The sequence below is a fragment of the Bubalus bubalis genome, chromosome 14 (genome assembly GCF_019923935.1).
Source record: "Bubalus bubalis isolate 160015118507 breed Murrah chromosome 14, NDDB_SH_1, whole genome shotgun sequence".
Classification (NCBI taxonomy): domain Eukaryota; kingdom Metazoa; phylum Chordata; class Mammalia; order Artiodactyla; family Bovidae; genus Bubalus; species Bubalus bubalis.
Window position 1 is genome coordinate 77,164,988 of NC_059170.1, and position 9,110 is coordinate 77,174,097.

A 9,110-nucleotide genomic window follows, 5' to 3' on the forward strand; every position below is an offset into this window, starting at 1 on the left:
CTGTTAAGAAATTTCTAGGACCCACAACAGATTTTCCAACCTGGGGATCTGGCAAAGGGATTGAGAACCCCCAGGGAATTTGACTTTGGAGGCCAGTGGGATTTGATTAGAGAACTTACACAGGACTGGGGAAACAGACTCTTGTAGGGCACAAACAAAACCTTGTGGGCACCAGGACCCAGGAGAAAGGAGCAGTGACCCCACAAGAGACTGAGCCAGACTTGCCTGTGAGTGTCCAGGAGTCTTCAGTGGAGGCGTGGGTTGGCGGTGGCCTGCTGCAGGGTCAGGGGCACTGAATGCAGCAGTGTGAGCCTGGGACCTTTCGAAGGAGGCCGCCATTATCGTCATTACCTCCACCATAGATTGGTCTCAGGTCAAACAACAGGGAGGGAACACAGCCCCACCCATCAACAGAAAATTGGATTAAAGATTTACTGAACATGGCCCCATCCATCAGAACAAGGCCCAGTTTCCCTGCAGTCAGTGTCTCCCATCAGGAAGCTTCCATAAGCCTCTTATCCTTATCTCTCAGAGGGCAGACAGAATGAAAACTATATTTAATGCAAATTAAAAACAAAAGAAAACATTTCAAACCACAGTTGAAATCTGCTTCTCTTTCTTTCTTTCTAATCTCAACTGCCAACTTTGGGTAATCACACAATGACTTTCATGCAGTATGTACTACATGTTCTCACTTTTGAAACTTGCCATACTGGAATATGTGAAATTCTTTTCAAACATCAGGTACCTTGGATATGTACAATCAGTGTGGCTATTGTTTCATATCATCTCCATTTAAAATAAATGTGAAGGTCTGTCTGAGTGAGTGGTGGTTTTGGGTTTAAAGATATCCACTGCTATTGGTTTGAATGTTTGTATGCTACCTAATTCTGCATGTTGAAATCCAGATTCCCAGAGGTGAAACTATTAGGTGGTGAGGCTGTTGGGAGATGATTAGATTAGAAGGGCAGAACCCTTATGGTGGGATTAATGCCCTTACAAGAAGCCCAGGAATGTCCCTTGGTCCTTCAGCCCTGAGGAGTCACATCAGAAAGGTGGCTGTCTAGTATGCAAACTCTCACCAGACACCAAGTCTTCTGGTGCCTTGATCTTGGATTTCTCAGCCTCCAGAACTGAGAGAAATAAACTTCTGTTGTTTAATGGGGCACTTAATTTATGGTATTTTGTTAAAGCAACCCAAATGGGCTAAAGATTCAATCACTAAAATACAAACTAAATATTGAGTATGAATAACTAGGTGCGCTTTAGACCAACCAGCAAACTCAACAAATGTTTGAATAACTGCTGAGTCTCGGGCCATTTGCTAAGCCTTTCCACACAACAATGAACAAGACAGCTGTAATTTCTACCCTCACAGGGAAGCAGCTAGCAGCACCTTGCATATCTTCTATTCAAGAGATCTCTTAATTGAAGACTAAAATAAACCTGCCCATTAGTGTATTAAAGGCAAATATCTAAGTACTTAATTGATGGCCTTGTGGTATTTCCTAAGGGGACTTTTTTTTTTTTTTTGTCCATTTGTAAGCTTCTAGGGGTAGGCAAGAAAGGGGTGTTCAGAAGCTTGGTAGTGTGTTCTGAAAAAGTTCTGGGACCTATTGAGAAATAGAAAGTTGGTAGAAAATGGAGGAAACAAACCAAACGGTCAGAATTATATGGTATCTGGTAATCCATTAATTCTCAGTGATTCAGTCTTTACTTTTATAATAGAGGGTGATGCTGATGCAAAAACTAAAATCCCAACGTGCTAGGTGACTTCTCTAAAGCCACATGAGTGTGGGTCAGAAGTATGTTTTGAATTCTAGAATTTCTGGGTGCAGAGTGACTCCCAGATAGGACATCTCTCCTTCAACTGTTATCCTGAAAATCATCAACCGCCAAATAAAGACGTAACAGAAATTTTTATGATTTGGGAAATTTGATTGCACAAATAATAACAAACTATTTTATTTAGCATTTTTGACCATTAAAATCCTGTAATTTATATAAAAAAAGATGCAAAGATGTAATGACATTTCAGTATCTACTAGAATTTGATACTCTGGGATTCCTCTGCAAGGAAGTACTTACACTTCTCAAAGAACTCAGTATGGAAAAATTCTCAGTGTAGAGAAAATTCTGTTCCAAAGCTTTTCTCATCAATTGTTTGTAAATAGCACAACAGAAGGAGGCCAGCTACTAACATTGCAGATGTCAGATATTAGGTTGGTTTTTTAATTTGTATCAAGACATTTGCTAATAGAATGGCAATACTATTTTCAAGTTAGAAAAAAGAAAGTTTATTGATTCTTACCCCAGTGTCAGCAACAGTGGGGTAATTCTGCTTTTCTTCATGGTATAATCCTCCAGGGACAAGTGTCATCTAAGCCCTTACGATAGCAATTACCTTCAGAATGTCCCTTAGCAAAGGACAGGCAACTTCCCCTTCCCAATGGATGTCCCAACATTTTGCTTATGAAACTGAACATCTATTAAAGAACCCCAAAACCTTCAGGGCTCAGACTCAAATCATAAACCTGGATATTCCTAAGTAGTACTTGAGGGTCACTATTATAACTCTAGATACTTGGAGATGAGCTTCTTGATGTCACTATATTTTGGGGAGCAGCTATCGATTTTTTTTAAATCCCCAAACATTTTATTTCTGTCAACATGAATTTCTTTTTTTTTCCATAGGGTAATCATTGTATAAAGCAATGAGGATTTACATAAGTAGGTTTTAGATTAATATTTGGCATATTAAATTACAAATGGAGACCTAGTAAAGTTCAGTCTATAAAGTTCTGTATAAAATAAGAAAAATCACTTTCACATTGTTATTTGAATAATATGTGATTGATGTATGTTGAGTAGGCTAAATTCTTAAAGGAAGAATGTCATTTACAAACAACTAAAGCACTGCCTTCAAACACTTAAAACTTAATTTAATACCTTTAAAATTTAAAACATAAAACACTTTTATTTTATTTTGAATACTTTAAATGGGTATTGGGGAAGCTTTTAGCCTGAGCAAGCAAAACCTAGCCAAGCACAAACATGAATCATATAATTTTAATACATTTAAAATAAATTTATATGGCAAATCCAAGTTCTTCTCAATATCCTAATACTGTCTATAAAATACTTAATATTCTGTTATGTATACTGACTTAATAATTATAGATTCTTTAGCTCATTCACACACATAGATTATTCCTAAACTTAATAGACAAGTATTAATACTATGGGTTGATTTTCTTTATCATGCCCCTATTCAATTCAATATTCCCAGGATTGGAAATGCAGTCACCTGACTTTAAGGAACAAGTGTACCCTCTTGGGGAAGTTGAGGCTCCTGATATCATTCTTAAGGGGAAAGAAAATCAACAGGTGTGAGGGCGCCCAGGGCCTTGGAATCCGGGAAGGCTGACTCAGATCCCCAGGCTCTGGCTGGCCCCATATTTTGCCATCGTGTCATCAGGGAGCTCTGAGTTTAGACTGCGCAGCGATCTGCTCTTACCTGCTTATCTAGGAAGAGCAAGTTCTGGAATCCTCCACCACTCACCTCTTTATGGTCACACTGTTCCTTGCCGTGTTTCCACATTGCGCTTAGTTGCTCACTCGTGCCTGACTCTTCGAGGCCCCGAGGACTGTAGCCCGCCAGGCTCCTCTGTCCATGGGATTCTCCAGGAGACAGCACTAGAGTGGGTTGCCATGCCCTCCTCCGGGGGAACTTCCCAACCCAGGATCAAACCCAGGTCTCCCGCATTGCAGGCGGATTCTCTACCATCTGAACCACCAGCGAATTTAAAAAAAATGCAGTCATTTTACAGCATCTTGGTGGATCCTGTTTCTTTGCATACAGTTGTTCCATTGTGTGCTTAGACCCAGCTCTTTGGTTGCTGCAATGATGATTTTAGTCCTGGTTTCCTGTATTGCTGTTCCTTGGACATCAAGTTCCTTCATTAGCTCATGTATTAATAAGTTCAGTGCATTTAATAAAGAAGAGCTGTGATAATCTAATCACCGATAGCTCCTTTAGATCTTCTACAGCCTCAGTTCTCATTGTCAGGCTTCTGTGGGCATAGGGACCTGGACTGAATAGATGTCAAATGATGTCAAAAGGCAGATTTTTAAAAATTAAATCTTTGAGATAAGCTTATTTCAATTTTATTTCCTTTTTAATTTAAAAATAAAATTCTATAATCATGTTATAGGACAACATTTTAATAAAGTTTTATTTTGTTACCTCTTTGATGGTTGAAATAAGATGGATAATATACACATGAAACTCATTTATCCTGTATCAAAGCAGAGTTCTAGTAATAACGAACCTCTGAGACGGGTCTATTAGATGCAGTTCAATTAGATTTCTTTCAAATTAATGATTGCCTAAATAGCCCAATCACTGTTCCTGGCTCTTAGGAAATAAAGATGAATTTGACACAATCAGAACCTTCAAAAAATTGTGGGCAAGAGAAACACATCAAGAGCTCTAGTCCAATAAGTGTGTGTGTGTATGTGTGTGGTGGTGGAGGAGAAGGGGGGGAGGTTCGAGAAAACCAGGGCGCATAGATAAGGGAGCAGCTAATTTTGCCAAGTCATGGAAAACCACACATCAAAGGCAGGATTTGAAAGAGATTTGGAACATGAATGGGAGAGGATCAGGAGATAAGATGGGGAAAGAAGGTTTCAGACAGAGGGAGTGGCATGAATGTACAAATGTAAGGCATGCATAGGAAAATAGATGAGAAAAGAGACCTTGTAAGTGTGAGGAGAGACAGGTCAACTTTCTCCAAGGGAGACCGGAAGTCTGGAGTCCTCTTTGAATGGCAGACGGGACGAGGAGCTGGGAGAGCAGGAGGAAGGGGTGAAGCAGGTGGCCAGAGGACACCTCACAGCTCTCTTTCTAAAAATAAAATGTTTTATTGAAGTGGAAGTAGAGCTGATTTACAATGTTGTGTTAATTTCTACTGCACAGCAAAGTGATTTAGTTATGCATACATATATATATGCATTCTCTGTCATATTCTTTTCCATTATGTTTTATTATAGGATATTGAATATAGTTCCCTGTGCTATACAGTAGGACCTTGTTGTTTATCCATCCTATATATACTTTACTTGCATTTGCTGACCCCAAACTCCCATTCCAAACTCCCAAGCCTCCCCCACCCCATACCCCCCGGCAACGAAAAGTCTGTTTTCTTTGTCAGTCGGTTCGTTTCTGTTTTTCAGATGAGTTTGTTTGTACCATAGTTTAGATTCCACATTTAAACCGTATCATATGACATTTGTCTTTCCCTGTCTAACTTTCTTCACTCAGTCCCATAATCTCTAGTTCAGTCAGTCAGTCAGGTCAGTCGCTCAGTCGTCTCCGACTCTTTGCGACCCCATGAACCGCAGCACGCCAGGCGTCCTTGTTCATCACCAGTGCCCGGAGTTTACTCAAACTCATGTCCATTGAGTCAGTGATGCCATCCAGCCATCTCATCCTCTGTCCTCATCCCCGTCTCCTCCTGCCCTCAATCTTGCCCAGCATCAGGGTTGTTTCTAATGAGTCAGCTCTTCACATGAGGTGGCCAAAGTATTGGAGTTTCAGCTTCAACATCAGTCTTTCCAATGAACACCCAGGACTGATTGCCTTTAGGATGGACTGGTTGGATCTCCTTGCAGTCCAAGGGACTCTCAAGAGTCTTTTCCAACACCACAGTTCAAAAGCATCAATTCTTTGGTGCTCAGCTTTCTTCACAGTCCAACTCTCACATCCATACATGAATACTGGAAAAACCATAGCCTTGACTAGACAGACCTTTGTTGACAAAGTAATGTCTCTGCTTTTCAATATGCTATCCAGGTTGGAAATAACTTTCCTTCCAAGGAGTAAGCGTCTTTTAATTTCATGGCTGCAGTCACCATCTGCAGTGATTTTGGAGCCCCCCAAAATAAAGTCTGACACTGTTTCCACTGTTTCCCCATCTATTTCCCATGAAGTGATGGGACAAGATGCCATGATCTTCGTTTTCTGAATGTTGAGCTTTAAGCCAACTTTTTCACTCTCCTCTTTCACTTTCATCAAGAGGCTTTTGAGTTCCTCTTCACTTTCTGCCATAAGGGTGGTGTCATCTGCATATCTGAGGTTATTGATATTTCTCCTGGCAATCTTGATTCCAGCCTGTGTTCCTCCAGCCCAGCATTTCTCATGATGTACTCTTCACATAAGTTAAATAAACAAGGTGACAACATACAGCCTTGATGTACTCCTTTTCCTATTTGGAACCAGTCTGTTGTTCCATGTCCAGTTCTAACTGTTGCTTCCTGACCTGCATACAGATTTCTCAAGAGGCAGGTCAGGTGGTCTGGTATTCCCATCTCTTTCAGAATTTTCCACAGTTTATTGTGATCCACACAGTCAAAGGCTTTGGCATAGTCAATAAAGCAGAATAAATCTCTATTTCAGGGGTCTCCAAACACTGGGATCTAATACCTGATGACCTCAGGCAGGGCTGATGTAATAATAATAGAAATATGGTGCACAATAAATGTAAAATGCTTGAATCACCCCAAAACCATCCCCAACCTGAGTCTGTGGAAAAATTGTCTTTTACGACACAGGTCCCTGGTACCGAAAAGGTTGGGGACTGCTGCTTTGGTCCATTCATGCTGCTGCAAATGGCATTATTTCACATTTTTTACAGCTGAGTAGTATGCCACTGTATGTATGGACCACATCCTCTTTATCCATTCATCTGTCAATGGCATCTAGTTTGTTTCCACATCTTGGCTGTTGTGAATTATCCTGTTGTAAACGTATAGGTGTATGTACCTTTGTGAACTATAGTTCTGTACAGATATATGCCCAGGGAGGGGATTGCTTACAGCATTCTTGATATCCTCTGCTCTCCAAAGGAGTGGGAGGAAACCCAGATACTTCAGTGGGTTCCAAGTAGGGCTGAGAAGCAACTGTGAAGGCATTAGTGCCTTCAAGGCTGCCAGGAAATCAAGGAGGTTGTTAGTGAGTACCCAGAATGGCTATAGAGGGACTGCTGCTGTGTCCTGGAGGCTAGTCAGCAACAGGCCGCCTGGAAGTGTGTGTTGGTGCCAGAGAACATCCAGCACACCACTGGGGAAGCACCGTGCTTCACTGTTGCAGAGAGCGAGACTGAGCAGACAGAACACTGCAGGCAGGATGTGGAAACCCAGAACGGAAAGAAGGTTGTTCACTTTCTGCTCCTTCCAGAGTGGGCTACTGTGTAAGCAACCTTAGAACAGAGAGAGAGGGACAAGGGGGAAACACGTAACCAAATTGGAGACTTGTGACCAAACTGGAAATCGGAATTGACCAAGAAGTCCCTGAAATTCTCAGAGAAACCCCAGAAAATGACCGCATTAATTTGTGTGCTCTCTGATGGAAACGGCTACTTTTAACCAAGGTCAAGTGAAGTGTAGTTCTGACGCATCTGGGTTTTGTACACCACTGTGATTGAGAGAGTCAAGAATCACATATTTATCACTACCTACCTTTGCTTCCCTAGTGGCTTCCCTGGTGGCTCAGATGGTAAAGAATCTGCCTGCAATTCAGGAGACTCAGGTTTGATCCCTGGGTCAGGATGATCCCCTGGAGGAGAAAATGGCAACCTACTGTAGCATTGTTGCCTGAAGAACTTCATGGACAGAGGAGCCTGGAGGGCTATATTCCATGGGGTTGCAAAGAGTCAGACACGACTGAGTGATTAAACATACACGCACCTTTGCTTGAGGGCTTCCCAGGTGGCGCTAGTGGTAAAGAATTTGCCTGTTAATGCAGGAGATGCAAGAGATGAGGGTTTGATCCCTGAGTCTGGAAGATCCCCTGGCGTAGGAAATGGCAACCCACTCCAGTAATCTTGCCTGAAAGATTCCATGGACAAGGGGGACCTGGTGGGCTACAGTCCATGGGGTCACAAAGAGTCAGACACAACTGAGCACGCACACACACCTTTGCTTGAAGCAAGTCATACCCACCATTGCAGATGCAGTCACTGCTTCTGGCTTTCAACAGACAGTCCTCTGACCTGCCAGCTGCTTCCTGCATCTCTCTGTGCCTGAGCAGGTTCTCTGACCACAGCATGTGCTCCACTTGTGCAACAAGGCCAGATGTGCTGGGGAGTCACATCCCTCGGAGCAATCCTCAGCCAACGAGGGCAAGGAGCTGTCTATAAAAGCCCCATACTTTTTCTTCTCTATGGGATGATTCTGAGGGGTGTGCACAGTCTCTCTAGAGTCCCAGAGGGACTGTGTCCCTTTCCCTTTGACAGTAACCCTCATGTGAAAGCATCTATTGTTAGCTTTCCTCCTTTCCTGGTCTACCTATCATTCTTCTTGAAAACACCCCCAAATAAACTGCTTTCATCTGAATCCTTGTCTCAGAGTCTATTTGGGGGAAACCTAAACAAAGACAAACAGGGCCCAGTTAGTTGATCAGAGATCCGATTGGATCTTTTGAATTATGACGTCAGATTGCCCTGAACATTAGGAGAGTTAGCATATGAAAAACCTCAATATGGTCATTGAGTAAAACGTCAATAAATTTGGGAGAGAGACAGGAAAGCTGTGCTCTTGTGCTTCCTACAGGAAATGTTTGCCAGATATTTGTGAGAAGAAGGTCTCTACATCCTCGTTAGGGGAAGGAAAGCCATGCATTTTGAGTCACAATATCATAAAGGCCTAAACATTTGAATGAGGATCAAGCTCCACAGATTCTTTTAGCATGTATTTTATTTGGAGAAAAAGTAAAACGGATTTATCCTTTCTTTAAAATTTTCCTGGGCAGAGATCCTGTTTTTAGCTACTGAGGGATGATAAATGGAAATTATGTGCTCAGAGTCTTTATTAGTTTTCTATTGCTGCTGTAATAAATTATCAAAGACTTGGCTAAAACAGCACAGATTCATCACCTTGCAATAAGTCAGGACTCTGACATGGCTCTCACTGGGCTAAATTCAAGGTATCAGCAGGGACTGACATATATATACACACACACACAATTGATACTATATATAAAATGGATAACTAATGAGATCCTACCGTATAGCTCAATGCTCTGTGGTGAACTAAATGGGAAGGAAATCCAG